We start from the raw sequence: 26,421 nt of genomic DNA, 5'->3' as shown, positions 1-26,421 counted from the left end.
TTCTGATGGAGGGCCAAGAGACTTAGACCTGAGTGCAAAAATGGAGGCTCTAGCCCCTTCCAGAGCTGAGATTATCGAAACTCAAAAATTCGGCCCGAAAAAAAAAAACGACAGTGGTACCCCTTACGTTTTTTTTTTGGGCGAAAAATTAGGTTTCTCCAATCTTCCCAAATTCTGATAGAGGGCCATGAGACTTAGACCTGAGTGCAAAAATGGAGGCTCTAGCCCCTTCCAGAGCTGAGATATCGAAACTCAAAAATTCGGCCCGAAAAAAAAACGACAGTGGTACCCCTTACGTTTTTTTTTTGGGCGAAAAATTAAGTTTCTCCAATCCTCCCAAATTCTGGTAGAGGGCCATGAGACTTAGACCTGAGTGCAAAAATGGAGGCTCTAGCCCCTTCCAGAGCTGAGATATCGAAACTCAAAAATTCGGCCCGAAAAAAAAACGACAGTGGTACCCCTTACGTTTTTTTTTTGGGCGAAAAATTAGGTTTCTCCAATCTTCCCAAATTCTGATAGAGGGCCATGAGACTTAGACCTGAGTGCAAAAATGGAGGCTCTAGCCCCTTCCAGAGCTGAGATATCGAAACTCAAAAATTCGGCCCGAAAAAAAAACGACAGTGGTACCCCTTACGTTTTTTTTTTTGGGCGAAAAATTAAGTTTCTCCAATCCTCCCAAATTCTGGTAGAGGGCCATGAGACTTAGACCTGAGTGCAAAAATGGAGGCTCTAGCCCCTTCCAGAGCTGAGATATCGAAACTCAAAAATTCGGCCCGAAAAAAAAACGACAGTGGTACCCCTTACGGTTTTTTTTTTTGGGCGAAAAATTATGTTTCTCCAATCCTCCCAAATTCTGGTAGAGGGCCATGAGACTTAGACCTGAGTGCAAAAATGGAGGCTCTAGCCCCTTCCAGAGCTGAGATATCGAAACTCAAAAATTCGGCCCGAAAAAAAAACGACAGTGGTACCCCTTACGTTTTTTTTTTTTGGGGCGAAAAATTAAGTTTCTCCAATCTTCCCAAATTCTGATAGAGGGCTATGAGACTTAGACCTGAGTGCAAAAATGGAGGCTCTAGCCCCTTCCAGAGCTGAGATATCGAAACTCAAAAATTCGGCCCGAAAAAAAAAACGACAGTGGTACCCCTTAGGTTTTTTTTTTGGGCGAAAAATTAAGTTTCTCCAATCTTCCCAAATTCTGATAGAGGGCCATGAGACTTAGACCTTAGTGCAAAAATGGAGGCTCTAGCCCCTTCCAGAGCTGAGATATCGCAACTCAAAAATTCGGCCCGAAAAAAAAACGACAGTGGTACCCCTTACGTTTTTTTTTTGGGCGAAAAATTAAGTTTCTCCAATCTTCCCAAATTATGATAGAGGGCCATGAGACTTAGACCTGAGTGCAAAAATGGAGGCTCTAGCCCCTTCCAGAGCTGAGATATCGAAACTCAAAAATTCGGCCCGAAAAAAAAACGACAGTGGTACCCCTTACGGTTTTTTTTTTTGGGCGAAAAATTATGTTTCTCCAATCCTCCCAAATTCTGGTAGAGGGCCATGAGACTTAGACCTGAGTGCAAAAATGGAGGCTCTAGCCCCTTCCAGAGCTGAGATATCGAAACTCAAAAATTCGGCCCGAAAAAAAAACGACAGTGGTACCCCTTACGTTTTTTTTTTTTTGGGGCGAAAAATTAAGTTTCTCCAATCTTCCCAAATTCTGATAGAGGGCTATGAGACTTAGACCTGAGTGCAAAAATGGAGGCTCTAGCCCCTTCCAGAGCTGAGATATCGAAACTCAAAAATTCGGCCCGAAAAAAAAAACGACAGTGGTACCCCTTAGGTTTTTTTTTTGGGCGAAAAATTAAGTTTCTCCAATCTTCCCAAATTCTGATAGAGGGCCATGAGACTTAGACCTGAGTGCAAAAATGGAGGCTCTAGCCCCTTCCAGAGCTGAGATATCGAAACTCAAAAATTCGGCCCGAAAAAAAAACGACAGTGGTACCCCTTACGGTTTTTTTTTTTGGGCGAAAAATTATGTTTCTCCAATCCTCCCAAATTCTGGTAGAGGGCCATGAGACTTAGACCTGAGTGCAAAAATGGAGGCTCTAGCCCCTTCCAGAGCTGAGATATCGAAACTCAAAAATTTGGCCCGAAAAAAAAACGACAGTGGTACCCCTTACGTTTTTTTTTTTTGGGGCGAAAAATTAAGTTTCTCCAATCTTCCCAAATTCTGATAGAGGGCTATGAGACTTAGACCTGAGTGCAAAAATGGAGGCTCTAGCCCCTTCCAGAGCTGAGATATCGAAACTCAAAAATTCGGCCCGAAAAAAAAAACGACAGTGGTACCCCTTACGTTTTTTTTTTGGGCGAAAAATTAAGTTTCTCCAATCTTCCCAAATTCTGATAGAGGGCCATGAGACTTAGACCTGAGTGCAAAAATGGAGGCTCTAGCCCCTTCCAGAGCTGAGATATCGAAACTCAAAAATTCGTCCCGAAAAAAAAACGACAGTGGTACCCCTTACGTTTTTTTTTTGGGCGAAAAATTACGTTTCTCCAATCTTCCCAAATTCTGATGGAGGGCCAAGAGACTTAGACCTGAGTGCAAAAATGGAGGCTCTAGCCCCTTCCAGAGCTGAGATATCGAAACTCAAAAATTCGGCCCGAAAAAAAAAAAACGACAGTGGTACCCCTTACGTTTTTTTTTTTGGGCGAAAAATTAGGTTTCTCCAATCTTCCCAAATTCTGATAGAGGGCCATGAGACTTAGACCTGAGTGCAAAAATGGAGGCTCTAGCCCCTTCCAGAGCTGAGATATCGAAACTCAAAAATTCGGCCCGAAAAAAAAACGACAGTGGTACCCCTTACGTTTTTTTTTTTGGGCGAAAAATTAAGTTTCTCCAATCCTCCCAAATTCTGGTAGAGGGCCATGAGACTTAGACCTGAGTGCAAAAATGGAGGCTCTAGCCCCTTCCAGAGCTGAGATATCGAAACTCAAAAATTCGGCCCGAAAAAAAAACGACAGTGGTACCCCTTACGTTTTTTTTTTGGGCGAAAAATTAGGTTTCTCCAATCTTCCCAAATTCTGATAGAGGGCCATGAGACTTAGACCTGAGTGCAAAAATGGAGGCTCTAGCCCCTTCCAGAGCTGAGATATCGAAACTCAAAAATTCGGCCCGAAAAAAAAACGACAGTGGTACCCCTTACGTTTTTTTTTTTGGGCGAAAAATTAAGTTTCTCCAATCCTCCCAAATTCTGGTAGAGGGCCATGAGACTTAGACCTGAGTGCAAAAATGGAGGCTCTAGCCCCTTCCAGAGCTGAGATATCGAAACTCAAAAATTCGGCCCGAAAAAAAAACGACAGTGGTACCCCTTACGTTTTTTTTTTGGGGCGAAAAATTAAGTTTCTCCAATCTTCCCAAATTCTGATAGAGGGCCATGAGACTTAGACCTGAGTGCAAAAATGGAGGCTCTAGCCCCTTCCAGAGCTGAGATATCGCAACTCAAAAATTCGGCCCGAAAAAAAAACGACAGTGGTACCCCTTACGTTTTTTTTTTGGGCGAAAAATTAAGTTTCTCCAATCTTCCCAAATTATGATAGAGGGCCATGAGACTTAGACCTGAGTGCAAAAATGGAGGCTCTAGCCCCTTCCAGAGCTGAGATATCGAAACTCAAAAATTCGGCCCGAAAAAAAAACGACAGTGGTACCCCTTACGTTTTTTTTTTTTGGGCGAAAAATTATGTTTCTCCAATCCTCCCAAATTCTGGTAGAGGGCCATGAGACTTAGACCTGAGTGCAAAAATGGAGGCTCTAGCCCCTTCCAGAGCTGAGATATCGAAACTCAAAAATTCGGCCCGAAAAAAAAACGACAGTGGTACCCCTTACATTTTTTTTTTTTGGGGCGAAAAATTAAGTTTCTCCAATCTTCCCAAATTCTGATAGAGGGCTATGAGACTTAGACCTGAGTGCAAAAATGGAGGCTCTAGCCCCTTCCAGAGCTGAGATATCGAAACTCAAAAATTCGGCCCGAAAAAAAAAACGACAGTGGTACCCCTTACGTTTTTTTTTTGGGCGAAAAATTAAGTTTCTCCAATCTTCCCAAATTCTGATAGAGGGCCATGAGACTTAGACCTGAGTGCAAAAATGGAGGCTCTAGCCCCTTCCAGAGCTGAGATATCGAAACTCAAAAATTTGTCCCGAAAAAAAAACGACAGTGGTACCCCTTACGTTTTTTTTTGGGCGAAAAATTACGTTTCTCCAATCTTCCCAAATTCTGATGGAGGGCCAAGAGACTTAGACCTGAGTGCAAAAATGGAGGCTCTAGCCCCTTCCAGAGCTGAGATATCGAAACTCAAAAATTCGGCCCGAAAAAAAAAAAACGACAGTGGTACCCCTTACGTTTTTTTTTTGGGCGAAAAATTAGGTTTCTCCAATCTTCCCAAATTCTGATAGAGGGCCATGAGACTTAGACCTGAGTGCAAAAATGGAGGCTCTAGCCCCTTCCAGAGCTGAGATATCGAAACTCAAAAATTCGGCCCGAAAAAAAAACGACAGTGGTACCCCTTACGTTTTTTTTTTTGGGCGAAAAATTAAGTTTCTCCAATCCTCCCAAATTCTGGTAGAGGGCCATGAGACTTAGACCTGAGTGCAAAAATGGAGGCTCTAGCCCCTTCCAGAGCTGAGATATCGAAACTCAAAAATTCGGCCCGAAAAAAAAACGACAGTGGTACCCCTTACGTTTTTTTTTTGGGGCGAAAAATTAAGTTTCTCCAATCTTCCCAAATTCTGATAGAGGGCCATGAGACTTAGACCTGAGTGCAAAAATGGAGGCTCTAGCCCCTTCCAGAGCTGAGATATCGCAACTCAAAAATTCGGCCCGAAAAAAAAACGACAGTGGTACCCCTTACGTTTTTTTTTTGGGCGAAAAATTAAGTTTCTCCAATCTTCCCAAATTATGATAGAGGGCCATGAGACTTAGACCTGAGTGCAAAAATGGAGGCTCTAGCCCCTTCCAGAGCTGAGATATCGAAACTCAAAAATTCGGCCCGAAAAAAAAACGACAGTGGTACCCCTTACGTTTTTTTTTTTTGGGCGAAAAATTATGTTTCTCCAATCCTCCCAAATTCTGGTAGAGGGCCATGAGACTTAGACCTGAGTGCAAAAATGGAGGCTCTAGCCCCTTCCAGAGCTGAGATATCGAAACTCAAAAATTCGGCCCGAAAAAAAAACGACAGTGGTACCCCTTACATTTTTTTTTTTGGGGCGAAAAATTAAGTTTCTCCAATCTTCCCAAATTCTGATAGAGGGCTATGAGACTTAGACCTGAGTGCAAAAATGGAGGCTCTAGCCCCTTCCAGAGCTGAGATATCGAAACTCAAAAATTCGGCCCGAAAAAAAAAACGACAGTGGTACCCCTTACGTTTTTTTTTTGGGCGAAAAATTAAGTTTCTCCAATCTTCCCAAATTCTGATAGAGGGCCATGAGACTTAGACCTGAGTGCAAAAATGGAGGCTCTAGCCCCTTCCAGAGCTGAGATATCGAAACTCAAAAATTCGTCCCGAAAAAAAAACGACAGTGGTACCCCTTACGTTTTTTTTTGGGCGAAAAATTACGTTTCTCCAATCTTCCCAAATTCTGATGGAGGGCCAAGAGACTTAGACCTGAGTGCAAAAATGGAGGCTCTAGCCCCTTCCAGAGCTGAGATATCGAAACTCAAAAATTCGGCCCGAAAAAAAAAAAACGACAGTGGTACCCCTTACGTTTTTTTTTTGGGCGAAAAATTAGGTTTCTCCAATCTTCCCAAATTCTGATAGAGGGCCATGAGACTTAGACCTGAGTGCAAAAATGGAGGCTCTAGCCCCTTCCAGAGCTGAGATATCGAAACTCAAAAATTCGGCCCGAAAAAAAAACGACAGTGGTACCCCTTACGTTTTTTTTTTTGGGCGAAAAATTAAGTTTCCCCAATCCTCCCAAATTCTGGTAGAGGGCCATGAGACTTAGACCTGAGTGCAAAAATGGAGGCTCTAGCCCCTTCCAGAGCTGAGATATCGAAACTCAAAAATTCGGCCCGAAAAAAAAACGACAGTGGTACCCCTTACGTTTTTTTTTTGGGCGAAAAATTAGGTTTCTCCAATCTTCCCAAATTCTGATAGAGGGCCATGAGACTTAGACCTGAGTGCAAAAATGGAGGCTCTAGCCCCTTCCAGAGCTGAGATATCGAAACTCAAAAATTCGGCCCGAAAAAAAAACGACAGTGGTACCCCTTACGTTTTTTTTTTTGGGCGAAAAATTAAGTTTCTCCAATCCTCCCAAATTCTGGTAGAGGGCCATGAGACTTAGACCTGAGTGCAAAAATGGAGGCTCTAGCCCCTTCCAGAGCTGAGATATCGAAACTCAAAAATTCGGCCCGAAAAAAAAACGACAGTGGTACCCCTTACGTTTTTTTTTTGGGGCGAAAAATTAAGTTTCTCCAATCTTCCCAAATTCTGATAGAGGGCCATGAGACTTAGACCTGAGTGCAAAAATGGAGGCTCTAGCCCCTTCCAGAGCTGAGATATCGAAACTCAAACAGTCGGCCCGAAAAAAAAAACGACAGTGGTACCCCTTACGTTTTTTTTTTTGGGCGAAAAATTAAGTTTCTCCAACCTTCCCAAATTCTGATAGAGGGCCATGAGACTTAGACCTGAGTGCAAAAATGGAGGCTCTAGCCCCTTCCAGAGCTGAGATATCGAAACTCAAAAATTCGGCCCGAAAAAAAAACGACAGTGGTACCCCTTACGGTTTTTTTTTTTGGGCGAAAAATTAAGTTTCTCCAATCTTCCCAAATTCTGATAGAGGGCATTGAGACTTAGACCTGAGTGCAAAAATTGAGGCTCTAGCCCCTTCCAGAGATGAGATATCGAAACTCAAAAATTTGGCCCGAAAAAAAAAAAGACAGTGGTACCCCTTACGTTTTTTTTTTTGGGCGAAAAATTAGGTTTCTCCAATCTTCCCAAATTCTGATAGAGGGCCATGAGACTTAGACCTGAGTGCAAAAATGGAGGCTCTAGCCCCTTCCAGAGCTGAGATATCGAAACTCAAAAATTCGGCCCGAAAAAAAAAACGACAGTGGTACCCCTTACGGGTTTTTTTTGGGCGAAAAATTAAGTTTCTCCAATCTTCCCAAATTCTGATAGAGGGCCATGAGACTTAGACCTGAGTGCAAAAATGGAGGCTCTAGCCCCTTCCAGAGCTGAGATATCGAAACTCAAAAATTCGGCCTGAAAAAAAACGACAGTGGTACCCCTTACGTTTTTTTTTTTTTGGGCGAAAAATTAAGTTTCTCCAATCTTCCCAAATTCTGGTAGAGGGCCATGAGACTTAGACCTGAGTGCAAAAATGGAGGCTCTAGCCCCTTCCAGAGCTGAGATATCGAAACTCAAAAATTCGTCCCGAAAAAAAAACGACAGTGGTACCCCTTACGTTTTTTTTTTGGGCGAAAAATTACGTTTCTCCAATCTTCCCAAATTCTGATGGAGGGCCAAGAGACTTAGACCTGAGTGCAAAAATGGAGGCTCTAGCCCCTTCCAGAGCTGAGATATCGAAACTCAAAAATTCGGCCCGAAAAAAAAAAACGACAGTGGTACCCCTTACGTTTTTTTTTTGGGCGAAAAATTAGGTTTCTCCAATCTTCCCAAATTCTGATAGAGGGCCATGAGACTTAGACCTGAGTGCAAAAATGGAGGCTCTAGCCCCTTCCAGAGCTGAGATATCGAAACTCAAAAATTCGGCCCGAAAAAAAAACGACAGTGGTACCCCTTACGTTTTTTTTTTGGGCGAAAAATTAAGTTTCTCCAATCCTCCCAAATTCTGGTAGAGGGCCATGAGACTTAGACCTGAGTGCAAAAATGGAGGCTCTAGCCCCTTCCAGAGCTGAGATATCGAAACTCAAAAATTCGGCCCGAAAAAAAAACGACAGTGGTACCCCTTACGTTTTTTTTTTGGGCGAAAAATTAGGTTTCTCCAATCTTCCCAAATTCTGATAGAGGGCCATGAGACTTAGACCTGAGTGCAAAAATGGAGGCTCTAGCCCCTTCCAGAGCTGAGATATCGAAACTCAAAAATTCGGCCCGAAAAAAAAACGACAGTGGTACCCCTTACGTTTTTTTTTTTGGGCGAAAAATTAAGTTTCTCCAATCCTCCCAAATTCTGGTAGAGGGCCATGAGACTTAGACCTGAGTGCAAAAATGGAGGCTCTAGCCCCTTCCAGAGCTGAGATATCGAAACTCAAAAATTCGGCCCGAAAAAAAAACGACAGTGGTACCCCTTACGGTTTTTTTTTTTGGGCGAAAAATTATGTTTCTCCAATCCTCCCAAATTCTGGTAGAGGGCCATGAGACTTAGACCTGAGTGCAAAAATGGAGGCTCTAGCCCCTTCCAGAGCTGAGATATCGAAACTCAAAAATTCGGCCCGAAAAAAAAAACGACAGTGGTACCCCTTAGGTTTTTTTTTTGGGCGAAAAATTAAGTTTCTCCAATCTTCCCAAATTCTGATAGAGGGCCATGAGACTTAGACCTGAGTGCAAAAATGGAGGCTCTAGCCCCTTCCAGAGCTGAGATATCGCAACTCAAAAATTCGGCCCGAAAAAAAAACGACAGTGGTACCCCTTACGTTTTTTTTTTGGGCGAAAAATTAAGTTTCTCCAATCTTCCCAAATTATGATAGAGGGCCATGAGACTTAGACCTGAGTGCAAAAATGGAGGCTCTAGCCCCTTCCAGAGCTGAGATATCGAAACTCAAAAATTCGGCCCGAAAAAAAAACGACAGTGGTACCCCTTACGGTTTTTTTTTTTGGGCGAAAAATTATGTTTCTCCAATCCTCCCAAATTCTGGTAGAGGGCCATGAGACTTAGACCTGAGTGCAAAAATGGAGGCTCTAGCCCCTTCCAGAGCTGAGATATCGAAACTCAAAAATTCGGCCCGAAAAAAAAACCACAGTGGTACCCCTTACGTTTTTTTTTTTTTGGGGCGAAAAATTAAGTTTCTCCAATCTTCCCAAATTCTGATAGAGGGCTATGAGACTTAGACCTGAGTGCAAAAATGGAGGCTCTAGCCCCTTCCAGAGCTGAGATATCGAAACTCAAAAATTCGGCCCGAAAAAAAAAACGACAGTGGTACCCCTTAGGTTTTTTTTTTGGGCGAAAAATTAAGTTTCTCCAATCTTCCCAAATTCTGATAGAGGGCCATGAGACTTAGACCTGAGTGCAAAAATGGAGGCTCTAGCCCCTTCCAGAGCTGAGATATCGAAACTCAAAAATTCGTCCCGAAAAAAAAACGACAGTGGTACCCCTTACGTTTTTTTTTGGGCGAAAAATTACGTTTCTCCAATCTTCCCAAATTCTGATGGAGGGCCAAGAGACTTAGACCTGAGTGCAAAAATGGAGGCTCTAGCCCCTTCCAGAGCTGAGATATCGAAACTCAAAAATTCGGCCCGAAAAAAAAAAACGACAGTGGTACCCCTTACGTTTTTTTTTTTGGGCGAAAAATTAGGTTTCTCCAATCTTCCCAAATTCTGATAGAGGGCCATGAGACTTAGACCTGAGTGCAAAAATGGAGGCTCTAGCCCCTTCCAGAGCTGAGATATCGAAACTCAAAAATTCGGCCCGAAAAAAAAACGACAGTGGTACCCCTTACGTTTTTTTTTTGGGCGAAAAATTAAGTTTCTCCAATCCTCCCAAATTCTGGTAGAGGGCCATGAGACTTAGACCTGAGTGCAAAAATGGAGGCTCTAGCCCCTTCCAGAGCTGAGATATCGAAACTCAAAAATTCGGCCCGAAAAAAAAACGACAGTGGTACCCCTTACGTTTTTTTTTTGGGCGAAAAATTAGGTTTCTCCAATCTTCCCAAATTCTGATAGAGGGCCATGAGACTTAGACCTGAGTGCAAAAATGGAGGCTCTAGCCCCTTCCAGAGCTGAGATATCGAAACTCAAAAATTCGGCCCGAAAAAAAAACGACAGTGGTACCCCTTACGTTTTTTTTTTTGGGCGAAAAATTAAGTTTCTCCAATCCTCCCAAATTCTGGTAGAGGGCCATGAGACTTAGACCTGAGTGCAAAAATGGAGGCTCTAGCCCCTTCCAGAGCTGAGATATCGAAACTCAAAAATTCGGCCCGAAAAAAAAACGACAGTGGTACCCCTTACATTTTTTTTTTGGGGCGAAAAATTAAGTTTCTCCAATCTTCCCAAATTCTGATAGAGGGCTATGAGACTTAGACCTGAGTGCAAAAATGGAGGCTCTAGCCCCTTCCAGAGCTGAGATATCGAAACTCAAAAATTCGGCCCGAAAAAAAAAACGACAGTGGTACCCCTTACGTTTTTTTTTTGGGCGAAAAATTAAGTTTCTCCAATCTTCCCAAATTCTGATAGAGGGCCATGAGACTTAGACCTGAGTGCAAAAATGGAGGCTCTAGCCCCTTCCAGAGCTGAGATATCGAAACTCAAAAATTCGTCCCGAAAAAAAAACGACAGTGGTACCCCTTACGTTTTTTTTTGGGCGAAAAATTACGTTTCTCCAATTTTCCCAAATTCTGATGGAGGGCCAAGAGACTTAGACCTGAGTGCAAAAATGGAGGCTCTAGCCCCTTCCAGAGCTGAGATATCGAAACTCAAAAATTCGGCCCGAAAAAAAAAAAACGACAGTGGTACCCCTTACGTTTTTTTTTTGGGCGAAAAATTAGGTTTCTCCAATCTTCCCAAATTCTGATAGAGGGCCATGAGACTTAGACCTGAGTGCAAAAATGGAGGCTCTAGCCCCTTCCAGAGCTGAGATATCGAAACTCAAAAATTCGGCCCGAAAAAAAAACGACAGTGGTACCCCTTACGTTTTTTTTTTTGGGCGAAAAATTAAGTTTCTCCAATCCTCCCAAATTCTGGTAGAGGGCCATGAGACTTAGACCTGAGTGCAAAAATGGAGGCTCTAGCCCCTTCCAGAGCTGAGATATCGAAACTCAAAAATTCGGCCCGAAAAAAAAACAAAAGTGGTACCCCTTACGTTTTTTTTTTTTGGGCGAAAAATTAGGTTTCTCCAATCTTCCCAAATTCTGATAGAGGGCCATGAGACTTAGACCTGAGTGCAAAAATGGAGGCTCTAGACCCTTCCAGAGCTGAGATATCGAAACTCAAAAATTCGGCCCGAAAAAAAAACGACAGTGGTACCCCTTACGTTTTTTTTTTTGGGCGAAAAATTAAGTTTCTCCAATCCTCCCAAATTCTGGTAGAGGGCCATGAGACTTAGACCTGAGTGCAAAAATGGAGGCTCTAGCCCCTTCCAGAGCTGAGATATCGAAACTCAAAAATTCGGCCCGAAAAAAAAACGACAGTGGTACCCCTTACGTTTTTTTTTTGGGGCGAAAAATTAAGTTTCTCCAATCTTCCCAAATTCTGATAGAGGGCCATGAGACTTAGACCTGAGTGCAAAAATGGAGGCTCTAGCCCCTTCCAGAGCTGAGATATCGAAACTCAAACAGTCGGCCCGAAAAAAAAAACGACAGTGGTACCCCTTACGTTTTTTTTTTGGGCGAAAAATTAAGTTTCTCCAATCTTCCCAAATTCTGATAGAGGGCCATGAGACTTAGACCTGAGTGCAAAAATGGAGGCTCTAGCCCCTTCCAGAGCTGAGATATCGAAACTCAAACAGTCGGCCCGAAAAAAAAACGACAGTGGTACCCCTTACGTTTTTTTTTTTGGGTGAAAAATTAAGTTTCTCAAATCTTCCCAAATTCTGATAGAGGGCCATGAGACTTAGACCTGAGTGCAAAAATGGAGGCTCTAGCCCCTTCCAGAGCTGAGATATCGAAACTCAAAAATTCGGCCCGAAAAAAAAAAACGACAGTGGTACCCCTTACGTTTTTTTTTTTAGGCGAAAAATTAAGTTTCTCCAATCTTCCCAAATTCTGATAGAGGGCCATGAGACTTAGACCTGAGTGCAAAAATGGAGGCTCTAGCCCCTTCCAGAGCTGAGATATCGAAACTCAAAAATTCGGCCTGAAACAAAAAAACGACAGTGGTACCCCTTACGTTTTTTTTTTTGGGCGAAAAATTAAGTTTCTCCAATCTTCCCAAATTCTGATAGAGGGCCATGAGACTTAGACCTGAGTGCAAAAATGGAGGCTCTAGCCCCTTCCAGAGCTGATATATCGAAACTCAAAAATTCGGCCCGAAAAAAAAAACGACAGTGGTACCCCTTACGTTTTTTTTTTTGGGCGAAAAATTAAGTTTCTCCAACCTTCCCAAATTCTGTTAGAGGGCCATGAGACTTAGACCTGAGTGCAAAAATGGAGGCTCTAGCCCCTTCCAGAGCTGAGATATCGAAACTCAAAAATTCGGCCCGAAAAAAAAAAAGACAGTGGTACCCCTTACGTTTTTTTTTTTGGGCGAAAAATTAGGTTTCTCCAATCTTCCCAAATTCTGATAGAGGGCCATGAGACTTAGACCTGAGTGCAAAAATGGAGGCTCTAGCCCCTTCCAGAGCTGAGATATCGAAACTCAAAAATTCGGCCCGAAAAAAAAACCGACAGTGGTACCCCTTACGGTTTTTTTTTGGGCGAAAAATTAAGTTTCTCCAATCTTCCCAAATTCTGATAGAGGGCCATGAGACTTAGACCTGAGTGCAAAAATGGAGGCTCTAGCCCCTTCCAGAGCTGAGATATCGAAACTCAAAAATTCGGCCTGAAAAAAAACGACAGTGGTACCCCTTACGTTTTTTTTTTTTTGGGCGAAAAATTAAGTTTCTCCAATCTTCCCAAATTCTGGTAGAGGGCCATGAGACTTAGACCTGAGTGCAAAAATGGAGGCTCTAGCCCCTTCCAGAGCTGAGATATCGAAACTCAAACATTCGGCCCGAAAAAAAAAAACGACAGTGGTACCCCTTACGTTTTTTTTTTTTTGGGGCGAAAAATTAAGTTTCTCCAATCTTCCCAAATTCTGATAGAGGGCCATGAGACTTAGACCTGAGTGCAAAAATGGAGGCTCTAGCCCCTTCCAGAGCTGAGATATCGAAACTCAAAAATTCGGCCCGAAAAAAAAAACGACAGTGGTACCCCTTACGTTTTTTTTTTTGGGCGAAAAATTAGGTTTCTCCAATCTTCCCAAATTCTGATAGAGGGCCATGAGACTTAGACCTGAGTGCAAAAATGGAGGCTCTAGCCCCTTCCAGAGCTGAGATATCGAAACTCAAAAATTCGGCCCGAAAAAAAAACGACAGTGGTACCCCTTACGTTTTTTTTTTTGGGCGAAAAATTAAGTTTCTCCAATCCTCCCAAATTCTGGTAGAGGGCCATGAGACTTAGACCTGAGTGCAAAAATGGAGGCTCTAGCCCCTTCCAGAGCTGAGATATCGAAACTCAAAAATTCGGCCCGAAAAAAAACGACAGTGGTACCCCTTACGTTTTTTTTTTGGGGCGAAAAATTAAGTTTCTCCAATCTTCCCAAATTCTGATAGAGGGCCATGAGACTTAGACCTGAGTGCAAAAATGGAGGCTCTAGCCCCTTCCAGAGCTGAGATATCGAAACTCAAACAGTCGGCCCGAAAAAAAAAACGACAGTGGTACCCCTTACGTTTTTTTTTTGGGCGAAAAATTAAGTTTCTCCAATCTTCCCAAATTCTGATAGAGGGCCATGAGACTTAGACCTGAGTGCAAAAATGGAGGCTCTAGCCCCTTCCAGAGCTGAGTTATCGAAACTCAAACAGTCGGCCCGAAAAAAAACGACAGTGGTACCCCTTACGTTTTTTTTTTTTGGGTGAAAAATTAAGTTTCTCAAATCTTCCCAAATTCTGATAGAGGGCCATGAGACTTAGACCTGAGTGCAAAAATGGAGGCTCTAGCCCCTTCCAGAGCTGAGATATCGAAACTCAAAAATTCGGCCCGAAAAAAAAAAACGACAGTGGTACCCCTTACGTTTTTTTTTTTAGGCGAAAAATTAAGTTTCTCCAATCTTCCCAAATTCTGATAGAGGGCCATGAGACTTAGACCTGAGTGCAAAAATGGAGGCTCTAGCCCCTTCCAGAGCTGAGATATCGAAACTCAAAAATTCGGCCTGAAAAAAAAAAAACGACAGTGGTACCCCTTACGTTTTTTTTTTTGGGCGAAAAATTAAGTTTCTCCAATCTTCCCAAATTCTGATAGAGGGCCATGAGACTTAGACCTGAGTGCAAAAATGGAGGCTCTAGCCCCTTCCAGAGCTGATATATCGAAACTCAAAAATTCGGCCCGAAAAAAAAACGACAGTGGTACCCCTTACGTTTTTTTTTTTGGGCGAAAAATTAAGTTTCTCCAACCTTCCCAAATTCTGATAGAGGGCCATGAGACTTAGACCTGAGTGCAAAAATGGAGGCTCTAGCCCCTTCCAGAGCTGAGATATCGAAACTCAAAAATTCGGCCCGAAAAAAAAACGACAGTGGTACCCCTTACGGTTTTTTTTTTGGGCGAAAAATTAAGTTTCTCCAATCTTCCCAAATTCTGATAGAGGGCCTTGAGACTTAGACCTGATTGCAAAAATTGAGGCTCTAGCCCCTTCCAGAGCTGAGATATCGAAACTCAAAAATTCGGCCCGAAAAAAAAAAAGACAGTGGTACCCCTTACGTTTTTTTTTTTGGGCGAAAAATTAGGTTTCTCCAATCTTCCCAAATTCTGATAGAGGGCCATGAGACTTAGACCTGAGTGCAAAAATGGAGGCTCTAGCCCCTTCCAGAGCTGAGATATCGAAACTCAAAAATTCGGCCCGAAAAAAAAAACGACAGTGGTACCCCTTACGGTTTTTTTTTGGGCGAAAAATTAAGTTTCTCCAATCTTCCCAAATTCTGATAGAGGGCCATGAGACTTAGACCTGAGTGCAAAAATGGAGGCTCTAGCCCCTTCCAGAGCTGAGATATCGAAACTCAAAAATTCGGCCTGAAAAAAAACGACAGTGGTACCCCTTACATTTTTTTTTTTTTTGGGCGAAAAATTAAGTTTCTCCAATCTTCCCAAATTCTGGTAGAGGGCCATGAGACTTAGACCTGAGTGCAAAAATGGAGGCTCTAGCCCCTTCCAGAGCTGAGATATCGAAACTCAAACATTCGGCCCGAAAAAAAAAACGACAGTGGTACCCCTTACGTTTTTTTTTTTTGGGGCGAAAAATTAAGTTTCTCCAATCTTCCCAAATTCTGATAGAGGGCCATGAGACTTAGACCTGAGTGCAAAAATGGAGGCTCTAGCCCCTTCCAGAGCTGAGATATCGAAACTCAAAAATTCGGCCCGAAAAAAAAACGACAGTGGTACCCCTTACGTTTTTTTTTTTGGGCGAAAAATTAAGTTTCTCCAATCTTCCCAAATTCTGATAGAGGGCCATGAGACTTAGACCTGAGTGCAAAAATGGAGGCTCTAGCCCCTTCCAGAGCTGAGATATCGAAACTCAAAAATTCGGCCCGAAAAAAAAAAACGACAGTGGTACCCCTTACGTTTTTTTTTTTGGGCGAAAAATTAAGTTTCTCCAATCTTCCCAAATTCTGATAGAGGGCAATGAGACTTAGACCTGAGTGCAAAAATGGAGGCTCTAGCCCCTTCCAGAGCTGAGATATCGAAACTCAAAAATTCGGCCCGAAAAAAAAACGACAGTGGTACCCCTTACGTTTTTTTTTTTGGGCGAAAAATTAAGTTTCTCCAATCTTCCCAAATTCTGATAGAGGGCCATGAGACTTAGACCTGAGTGCAAAAATGGAGGCTCTAGCCCCTTCCAGAGCTGAGATATCGAAACTCAAAAATTCGGCCCGAAAAAAAACGACAGTGGTAACCCTTACGTTTTTTTTTTTGGGGCGAAAAATTGAGTTTCTCCAATCTTCCCAAATTCTGATAGAGAGCCATGAGACTTAGACCTGAGTGCAAAAATGGAGGCTCTAGCCCCTTCCAGAGCTGAGATATCGAAACTCAAAAATTCGGCCCGAAAAAAAACCGACAGTGGTACCCCTTACGTTTTTTTTTTGGGGCGAAAAATTAAGTTTCTCCAATCTTCCCAAATTCTGATAGAGGGCCATGAGACTTAGACCTGAGTGCAAAAATGGAGGCTCTAGCCCCTTCCAGAGCTGAGATATCGAAACTCAAAAATTCGGCCCGAAAAAAAAACGACAGTGGTACCCCTTACGTTTTTTTTTTGGGCGAAAAATTAAGTTTCTCCAATCTTCCCAAATTCTGATAGAGGGCCATGAGACTTAGACCTGAGTGCAAAAATGGAGGCTCTAGCCCCTTCCAGAGCTGAGATATCGAAACTCAAAAATTCGGCCCGAAAAAAAAACGACAGTGGTACCCCTTACGTTTTTTTTTTTGGGCGAAAAATTAAGTTTCTCCAATCTTCCCAAATTCTGATAGAGGGCCATGAGACTTAGACCTGAGTGCAAAAATGGAGGCTCTAGCCCCTTCCAGAGCTGAGATATCGAAACTCAAAAATTCGGCCCGAAAAAAAACGACAGTGGTACCCCTTACGTTTTTTTTTTGGGGCGAAAAATTGAGTTTCTCCAATCTTCCCAAATTCTGATAGAGAGCCATGAGACTTAGACCTGAGTGCAAAAATGGAGGCTCTAGCCCCTTTCAGAGCTGAGATATCGAAACTCAAAAATTCGGCCCGAAAAAAAACCGACAGTGGTACCCCTTACGTTTTTTTTTTGGGCGAAAAATTAAGTTTCTCCAATCTTCCCAAATTCTGATAGAGGGCCATGAGACTTAGACCTGAGTGCAAAAATGGAGGCTCTAGCCCCTTCCAGAGCTGAGATATCGAAACTCAAAAATTCGGCCCGAAAAAAAAACGACAGTGGTACCCCTTACGTTTTTTTTTTGGGCGAAAAATTAAGTTTCTCCAATCTTCCCAAATTCTGATAGAGGGCCATGAGACTTAGACCTGAGTGCAAAAATGGAGGCTCTAGCCCCTTCCAGAGCTGAGATATCGAAACTCAAAAATTCGGCCCGAAAAAAAAACGACAGTGGTACCCCTTACGTTTTTTTTTTTGGGCGAAAAATTAAGTTTCTCCAATCTTCCCAAATTCTGATAGAGGGCCATGAGACTTAGACCTGAGTGCAAAAATGGAGGCTCTAGCCCCTTCCAGAGCTGAGATATCGAAACTCAAAAATTCGGCCCGAAAAAAAACGACAGTGGTACCCCTTACGTTTTTTTTTTGGGGCGAAAAATTGAGTTTCTCCAATCTTCCCAAATTCTGATAGAGAGCCATGAGACTTAGACCTGAGTGCAAAAATGGAGGCTCTAGCCCCTTTCAGAGCTGAGATATCGAAACTCAAAAATTCGGCCCGAAAAAAAACCGACAGTGGTACCCCTTACGTTTTTTTTTTGGGCGAAAAATTAAGTTTCTCCAATCTTCCCAAATTCTGATAGAGGGCCATGAGACTTAGACCTGAGTGCAAAAATGGAGGCTCTAGCCCCTTCCAGAGCTGAGATATCGAAACTCAAAAATTCGGCCCGAAAAAAAACCGACAGTGGTACCCCTTACGTTTTTTTTTTGGGGCGAAAAATTAAGTTTCTCCAATCTTCCCAAATTCTGATAGAGGGCCATGAGACTTAGACCTGAGTGCAAAAATGGAGGCTCTAGCCCCTTCCAGAGCTGAGATATCGAAACTCAAAAATTCGGCCAGAAAAAAAAACGACAGTGGTACCCCTTACGTTTTTTTTTTGGGCGAAAAATTAAGTTTCTCCAATCTTCCCAAATTCTGATAGAGGGCCATGAGACTTAGACCTGAGTGCAAAAATGGAGGCTCTAGCCCCTTCCAGAGCTGAGATATCGAAACTCAAAAATTTGGCCCGAAAAAAAAACGACAGTGGTACCCCTTACGTTTTTTTTTGGGCGAAAAATTACGTTTCTCCAATTTTCCCAAATTCTGATGGAGGGCCAAGAGACTTAGACCTGAGTGCAAAAATGGAGGCTCTAGCCCCTTCCAGAGCTGAGATATCGAAACTCAAAAATTCGGCCCGAAAAAAAAAAACGACAGTGGTACCCCTTACGTTTTTTTTTTGGGCGAAAAATTAGGTTTCTCCAATCTTCCCAAATTCTGATAGAGGGCCATGAGACTTAGACCTGAGTGCAAAAATGGAGGCTCTAGCCCCTTCCAGAGCTGAGATATCGAAACTCAAAAATTCGGCCCGAAAAAAAAACGACAGTGGTACCCCTTACGTTTTTTTTTTTGGGCGAAAAATTAAGTTTCTCCAATCCTCCCAAATTCTGGTAGAGGGCCATGAGACTTAGACCTGAGTGCAAAAATGGAGGCTCTAGCCCCTTCCAGAGCTGAGATATCGAAACTCAAAAATTCGGCCCGAAAAAAAAACGACAGTGGTACCCCTTACGTTTTTTTTTTTTGGGCGAAAAATTAGGTTTCTCCAATCTTCCCAAATTCTGATAGAGGGCCATGAGACTTAGACCTGAGTGCAAAAATGGAGGCTCTAGACCCTTCCAGAGCTGAGATATCGAAACTCAAAAATTCGGCCCGAAAAAAAAACGACAGTGGTACCCCTTACGTTTTTTTTTTTGGGCGAAAAATTAAGTTTCTCCAATCCTCCCAAATTCTGGTAGAGGGCCATGAGACTTAGACCTGAGTGCAAAAATGGAGGCTCTAGCCCCTTCCAGAGCTGAGATATCGAAACTCAAAAATTCGGCCCGAAAAAAAAACGACAGTGGTACCCCTTACGTTTTTTTTTTGGGGCGAAAAATTAAGTTTCTCCAATCTTCCCAAATTCTGATAGAGGGCCATGAGACTTAGACCTGAGTGCAAAAATGGAGGCTCTAGCCCCTTCCAGAGCTGAGATATCGAAACTCAAACAGTCGGCCCGAAAAAAAAAACGACAGTGGTACCCCTTACGTTTTTTTTTGGGGCGAAAAATTAAGTTTCTCCAATCTTCCCAAATTCTGATAGAGGGCCATGAGACTTAGACCTGAGTGCAAAAATGGAGGCTCTAGCCCCTTCCAGAGCTGAGATATCGAAACTCAAACAGTCGGCCCGAAAAAAAAACGACAGTGGTACCCCTTACGTTTTTTTTTTTGGGTGAAAAATTAAGTTTCTCAAATCTTCCCAAATTCTGATAGAGGGCCATGAGACTTAGACCTGAGTGCAAAAATGGAGGCTCTAGCCCCTTCCAGAGCTGAGATATCGAAACTCAAAAATTCGGCCCGAAAAAAAAACGACAGTGGTACCCCTTACGTTTTTTTTTTTGGGTGAAAAATTAAGTTTCTCAAATCTTCCCAAATTCTGATAGAGGGCCATGAGACTTAGACCTGAGTGCAAAAATGGAGGCTCTAGCCCCTTCCAGAGCTGAGATATCGAAACTCAAAAATTCGGCCCGAAAAAAAAAACGACAGTGGTACCCCTTACGTTTTTTTTTTGGGCGAAAAATTAAGTTTCTCCAATCTTCCCAAATTCTGATAGAGGGCCATGAGACTTAGACCTGAGTGCAAAAATGGAGGCTCTAGCCCCTTCCAGAGCTGAGATATCGAAACTCAAAAATTCGGCCCGAAAAAAAACCGACAGTGGTACCCCTTACGTTTTTTTTTTGGGGCGAAAAATTAAGTTTCTCCAATCTTCCCAAATTCTGATAGAGGGCCATGAGACTTAGACCTGAGTGCAAAAATGGAGGCTCTAGCCCCTTCCAGAGCTGAGATATCGAAACTCAAAAATTCGGCCAGAAAAAAAAACGACAGTGGTACCCCTTACGTTTTTTTTTTGGGCGAAAAATTAAGTTTCTCCAATCTTCCCAAATTCTGATAGAGGGCCATGAGACTTAGACCTGAGTGCAAAAATGGAGGCTCTAGCCCCTTCCAGAGCTGAGATATCGAAACTCAAAAATTTGGCCCGAAAAAAAAACGACAGTGGTACCCCTTACGTTTTTTTTTGGGCGAAAAATTACGTTTCTCCAATTTTCCCAAATTCTGATGGAGGGCCAAGAGACTTAGACCTGAGTGCAAAAATGGAGGCTCTAGCCCCTTCCAGAGCTGAGATATCGAAACTCAAAAATTCGGCCCGAAAAAAAAAAACGACAGTGGTACCCCTTACGTTTTTTTTTTGGGCGAAAAATTAGGTTTCTCCAATCTTCCCAAATTCTGATAGAGGGCCATGAGACTTAGACCTGAGTGCAAAAATGGAGGCTCTAGCCCCTTCCAGAGCTGAGATATCGAAACTCAAAAATTCGGCCCGAAAAAAAAACGACAGTGGTACCCCTTACGTTTTTTTTTTTGGGCGAAAAATTAAGTTTCTCCAATCCTCCCAAATTCTGGTAGAGGGCCATGAGACTTAGACCTGAGTGCAAAAATGGAGGCTCTAGCCCCTTCCAGAGCTGAGATATCGAAACTCAAAAATTCGGCCCGAAAAAAAAACGACAGTGGTACCCCTTACGTTTTTTTTTTTTGGGCGAAAAATTAGGTTTCTCCAATCTTCCCAAATTCTGATAGAGGGCCATGAGACTTAGACCTGAGTGCAAAAATGGAGGCTCTAGACCCTTCCAGAGCTGAGATATCGAAACTCAAAAATTCGGCCCGAAAAAAAAACGACAGTGGTACCCCTTACGTTTTTTTTTTTGGGCGAAAAATTAAGTTTCTCCAATCCTCCCAAATTCTGGTAGAGGGCCATGAGACTTAGACCTGAGTGCAAAAATGGAGGCTCTAGCCCCTTCCAGAGCTGAGATATCGAAACTCAAAAATTCGGCCCGAAAAAAAAACGACAGTGGTACCCCTTACGTTTTTTTTTTGGGGCGAAAAATTAAGTTTCTCCAATCTTCCCAAATTCTGATAGAGGGCCATGAGACTTAGACCTGAGTGCAAAAATGGAGGCTCTAGCCCCTTCCAGAGCTGAGATATCGAAACTCAAACAGTCGGCCCGAAAAAAAAAACGACAGTGGTACCCCTTACGTTTTTTTTTGGGGCGAAAAATTAAGTTTCTCCAATCTTCCCAAATTCTGATAGAGGGCCATGAGACTTAGACCTGAGTGCAAAAATGGAGGCTCTAGCCCCTTCCAGAGCTGAGATATCGAAACTCAAACAGTCGGCCCGAAAAAAAAACGACAGTGGTACCCCTTACGTTTTTTTTTTTGGGTGAAAAATTAAGTTTCTCAAATCTTCCCAAATTCTGATAGAGGGCCATGAGACTTAGACCTGAGTGCAAAAATGGAGGCTCTAGCCCCTTCCAGAGCTGAGATATCGAAACTCAAAAATTCGGCCCGAAAAAAAAAAACGACAGTGGTACCCCTTACGTTTTTTTTTTTAGGCGAAAAATTAAGTTTCTCCAATCTTCCCAAATTCTGATAGAGGGCCATGAGACTTAGACCTGAGTGCAAAAATGGAGGCTCTAGCCCCTTCCAGAGCTGAGATATCGAAACTCAAAAATTCGGCCTGAAACAAAAAAACGACAGTGGTACCCCTTACGTTTTTTTTTTTGGGCGAAAAATTAAGTTTCTCCAATCTTCCCAAATTCTGATAGAGGGCCATGAGACTTAGACCTGAGTGCAAAAATGGAGGCTCTAGCCCCTTCCAGAGCTGATATATCGAAACTCAAAAATTCGGCCCGAAAAAAAAAACGACAGTGGTACCCCTTACGTTTTTTTTTTTGGGCGAAAAATTAAGTTTCTCCAACCTTCCCAAATTCTGTTAGAGGGCCATGAGACTTAGACCTGAGTGCAAAAATGGAGGCTCTAGCCCCTTCCAGAGCTGAGATATCGAAACTCAAAAATTCGGCCCGAAAAAAAAAAAGACAGTGGTACCCCTTACGTTTTTTTTTTTGGGCGAAAAATTAGGTTTCTCCAATCTTCCCAAATTCTGATAGAGGGCCATGAGACTTAGACCTGAGTGCAAAAATGGAGGCTCTAGCCCCTTCCAGAGCTGAGATATCGAAACTCAAAAATTCGGCCCGAAAAAAAAACCGACAGTGGTACCCCTTACGGTTTTTTTTTGGGCGAAAAATTAAGTTTCTCCAATCTTCCCAAATTCTGATAGAGGGCCATGAGACTTAGACCTGAGTGCAAAAATGGAGGCTCTAGCCCCTTCCAGAGCTGAGATATCGAAACTCAAAAATTCGGCCTGAAAAAAAACGACAGTGGTACCCCTTACGTTTTTTTTTTTTTGGGCGAAAAATTAAGTTTCTCCAATCTTCCCAAATTCTGGTAGAGGGCCATGAGACTTAGACCTGAGTGCAAAAATGGAGGCTCTAGCCCCTTCCAGAGCTGAGATATCGAAACTCAAACATTCGGCCCGAAAAAAAAAACGACAGTGGTACCCCTTACGTTTTTTTTTTTTGGGGCGAAAAATTAAGTTTCTCCAATCTTCCCAAATTCTGATAGAGGGCCATGAGACTTAGACCTGAGTGCAAAAATGGAGGCTCTAGCCCCTTCCAGAGCTGAGATATCGAAACTCAAAAATTCGGCCCGAAAAAAAAAACGACAGTGGTACCCCTTACGTTTTTTTTTTTGGGCGAAAAATTAGGTTTCTCCAATCTTCCCAAATTCTGATAGAGGGCCATGAGACTTAGACCTGAGTGCAAAAATGGAGGCTCTAGCCCCTTCCAGAGCTGAGATATCGAAACTCAAAAATTCGGCCCGAAAAAAAAACGACAGTGGTACCCCTTACGTTTTTTTTTTTGGGCGAAAAATTAAGTTTCTCCAATCCTCCCAAATTCTGGTAGAGGGCCATGAGACTTAGACCTGAGTGCAAAAATGGAGGCTCTAGCCCCTTCCAGAGCTGAGATATCGAAACTCAAAAATTCGGCCCGAAAAAAAACGACAGTGGTACCCCTTACGTTTTTTTTTTGGGGCGAAAAATTAAGTTTCTCCAATCTTCCCAAATTCTGATAGAGGGCCATGAGACTTAGACCTGAGTGCAAAAATGGAGGCTCTAGCCCCTTCCAGAGCTGAGATATCGAAACTCAAACAGTCGGCCCGAAAAAAAAAACGACAGTGGTACCCCTTACGTTTTTTTTTTGGGCGAAAAATTAAGTTTCTCCAATCTTCCCAAATTCTGATAGAGGGCCATGAGACTTAGACCTGAGTGCAAAAATGGAGGCTCTAGCCCCTTCCAGAGCTGAGTTATCGAAACTCAAACAGTCGGCCCGAAAAAAAACGACAGTGGTACCCCTTACGTTTTTTTTTTTTGGGTGAAAAATTAAGTTTCTCAAATCTTCCCAAATTCTGATAGAGGGCCATGAGACTTAGACCTGAGTGCAAAAATGGAGGCTCTAGCCCCTTCCAGAGCTGAGATATCGAAACTCAAAAATTCGGCCCGAAAAAAAAAAACGACAGTGGTACCCCTTACGTTTTTTTTTTTAGGCGAAAAATTAAGTTTCTCCAATCTTCCCAAATTCTGATAGAGGGCCATGAGACTTAGACCTGAGTGCAAAAATGGAGGCTCTAGCCCCTTCCAGAGCTGAGATATCGAAACTCAAAAATTCGGCCTGAAAAAAAAAAAACGACAGTGGTACCCCTTACGTTTTTTTTTTTGGGCGAAAAATTAAGTTTCTCCAATCTTCCCAAATTCTGATAGAGGGCCATGAGACTTAGACCTGAGTGCAAAAATGGAGGCTCTAGCCCCTTCCAGAGCTGATATATCGAAACTCAAAAATTCGGCCCGAAAAAAAAACGACAGTGGTACCCCTTACGTTTTTTTTTTTGGGCGAAAAATTAAGTTTCTCCAACCTTCCCAAATTCTGATAGAGGGCCATGAGACTTAGACCTGAGTGCAAAAATGGAGGCTCTAGCCCCTTCCAGAGCTGAGATATCGAAACTCAAAAATTCGGCCCGAAAAAAAAACGACAGTGGTACCCCTTACGTTTTTTTTTTTGGGCGAAAAATTAAGTTTCTCCAATCTTCCCAAATTCTGATAGAGGGCCTTGAGACTTAGACCTGATTGCAAAAATTGAGGCTCTAGCCCCTTCCAGAGCTGAGATATCGAAACTCAAAAATTCGGCCCGAAAAAAAAAAAGACAGTGGTACCCCTTACGTTTTTTTTTTTGGGCGAAAAATTAGGTTTCTCCAATCTTCCCAAATTCTGATAGAGGGCCATGAGACTTAGACCTGAGTGCAAAAATGGAGGCTCTAGCCCCTTCCAGAGCTGAGATATCGAAACTCAAAAATTCGGCCCGAAAAAAAAAACGACAGTGGTACCCCTTACGGTTTTTTTTTGGGCGAAAAATTAAGTTTCTCCAATCTTCCCAAATTCTGATAGAGGGCCATGAGACTTAGACCTGAGTGCAAAAATGGAGGCTCTAGCCCCTTCCAGAGCTGAGATATCGAAACTCAAAAATTCGGCCTGAAAAAAAACGACAGTGGTACCCCTTACATTTTTTTTTTTTTTGGGCGAAAAATTAAGTTTCTCCAATCTTCCCAAATTCTGGTAGAGGGCCATGAGACTTAGACCTGAGTGCAAAAATGGAGGCTCTAGCCCCTTCCAGAGCTGAGATATCGAAACTCAAACATTCGGCCCGAAAAAAAAAACGACAGTGGTACCCCTTACGTTTTTTTTTTTTTGGGGCGAAAAATTAAGTTTCTCCAATCTTCCCAAATTCTGATAGAGGGCCATGAGACTTAGACCTGAGTGCAAAAATGGAGGCTCTAGCCCCTTCCAGAGCTGAGATATCGAAACTCAAAAATTCGGCCCGAAAAAAAAACGACAGTGGTACCCCTTACGTTTTTTTTTTTGGGCGAAAAATTAAGTTTCTCCAATCTTCCCAAATTCTGATAGAGGGCCATGAGACTTAGACCTGAGTGCAAAAATGGAGGCTCTAGCCCCTTCCAGAGCTGAGATATCGAAACTCAAAAATTCGGCCCGAAAAAAAAAAACGACAGTGGTACCCCTTACGTTTTTTTTTTTGGGCGAAAAATTAAGTTTCTCCAATCTTCCCAAATTCTGATAGAGGGCAATGAGACTTAGACCTGAGTGCAAAAATGGAGGCTCTAGCCCCTTCCAGAGCTGAGATATCGAAACTCAAAAATTCGGCCCGAAAAAAAAACGACAGTGGTACCCCTTACGTTTTTTTTTTTGGGCGAAAAATTAAGTTTCTCCAATCTTCCCAAATTCTGATAGAGGGCCATGAGACTTAGACCTGAGTGCAAAAATGGAGGCTCTAGCCCCTTCCAGAGCTGAGATATCGAAACTCAAAAATTCGGCCCGAAAAAAAACGACAGTGGTAACCCTTACGTTTTTTTTTTTGGGGCGAAAAATTGAGTTTCTCCAATCTTCCCAAATTCTGATAGAGAGCCATGAGACTTAGACCTGAGTGCAAAAATGGAGGCTCTAGCCCCTTCCAGAGCTGAGATATCGAAACTCAAAAATTCGGCCCGAAAAAAAACCGACAGTGGTACCCCTTACGTTTTTTTTTTGGGGCGAAAAATTAAGTTTCTCCAATCTTCCCAAATTCTGATAGAGGGCCATGAGACTTAGACCTGAGTGCAAAAATGGAGGCTCTAGCCCCTTCCAGAGCTGAGATATCGAAACTCAAAAATTCGGCCCGAAAAAAAAACGACAGTGGTACCCCTTACGTTTTTTTTTTGGGCGAAAAATTAAGTTTCTCCAATCTTCCCAAATTCTGATAGAGGGCCATGAGACTTAGACCTGAGTGCAAAAATGGAGGCTCTAGCCCCTTCCAGAGCTGAGATATCGAAACTCAAAAATTCGGCCCGAAAAAAAAAACGACAGTGGTACCCCTTACGTTTTTTTTTTTGGGCGAAAAATTAAGTTTCTCCAATCTTCCCAAATTCTGATAGAGGGCCATGAGACTTAGACCTGAGTGCAAAAATGGAGGCTCTAGCCCCTTCCAGAGCTGAGATATCGAAACTCAAAAATTCGGCCCGAAAAAAAACGACAGTGGTACCCCTTACGTTTTTTTTTTGGGGCGAAAAATTGAGTTTCTCCAATCTTCCCAAATTCTGATAGAGAGCCATGAGACTTAGACCTGAGTGCAAAAATGGAGGCTCTAGCCCCTTTCAGAGCTGAGATATCGAAACTCAAAAATTCGGCCCGAAAAAAAACCGACAGTGGTACCCCTTACGTTTTTTTTTTGGGGCGAAAAATTAAGTTTCTCCAATCTTCCCAAATTCTGATAGAGGGCCATGAGACTTAGACCTGAGTGCAAAAATGGAGGCTCTAGCCCCTTCCAGAGCTGAGATATCGAAACTCAAAAATTCGGCCCGAAAAAAAACGACAGTGGTACCCCTTACGTTTTTTTTTTGGGGCGAAAAATTGAGTTTCTCCAATCTTCCCAAATTCTGATAGAGAGCCATGAGACTTAGACCTGAGTGCAAAAATGGAGGCTCTAGCCCCTTTCAGAGCTGAGATATCGAAACTCAAAAATTCGGCCCGAAAAAAAACCGACAGTGGTACCCCTTACGTTTTTTTTTTGGGCGAAAAATTAAGTTTCTCCAATCTTCCCAAATTCTGATAGAGGGCCA

Source organism: Pimephales promelas, chromosome 20 (assembly GCF_988280905.1).
Source record: "Pimephales promelas chromosome 20, fPimPro1.hap1.1, whole genome shotgun sequence".
NCBI classification, from domain to species: domain Eukaryota; kingdom Metazoa; phylum Chordata; class Actinopteri; order Cypriniformes; family Leuciscidae; genus Pimephales; species Pimephales promelas.
This window is presented reverse-complemented; position numbering follows the sequence as displayed.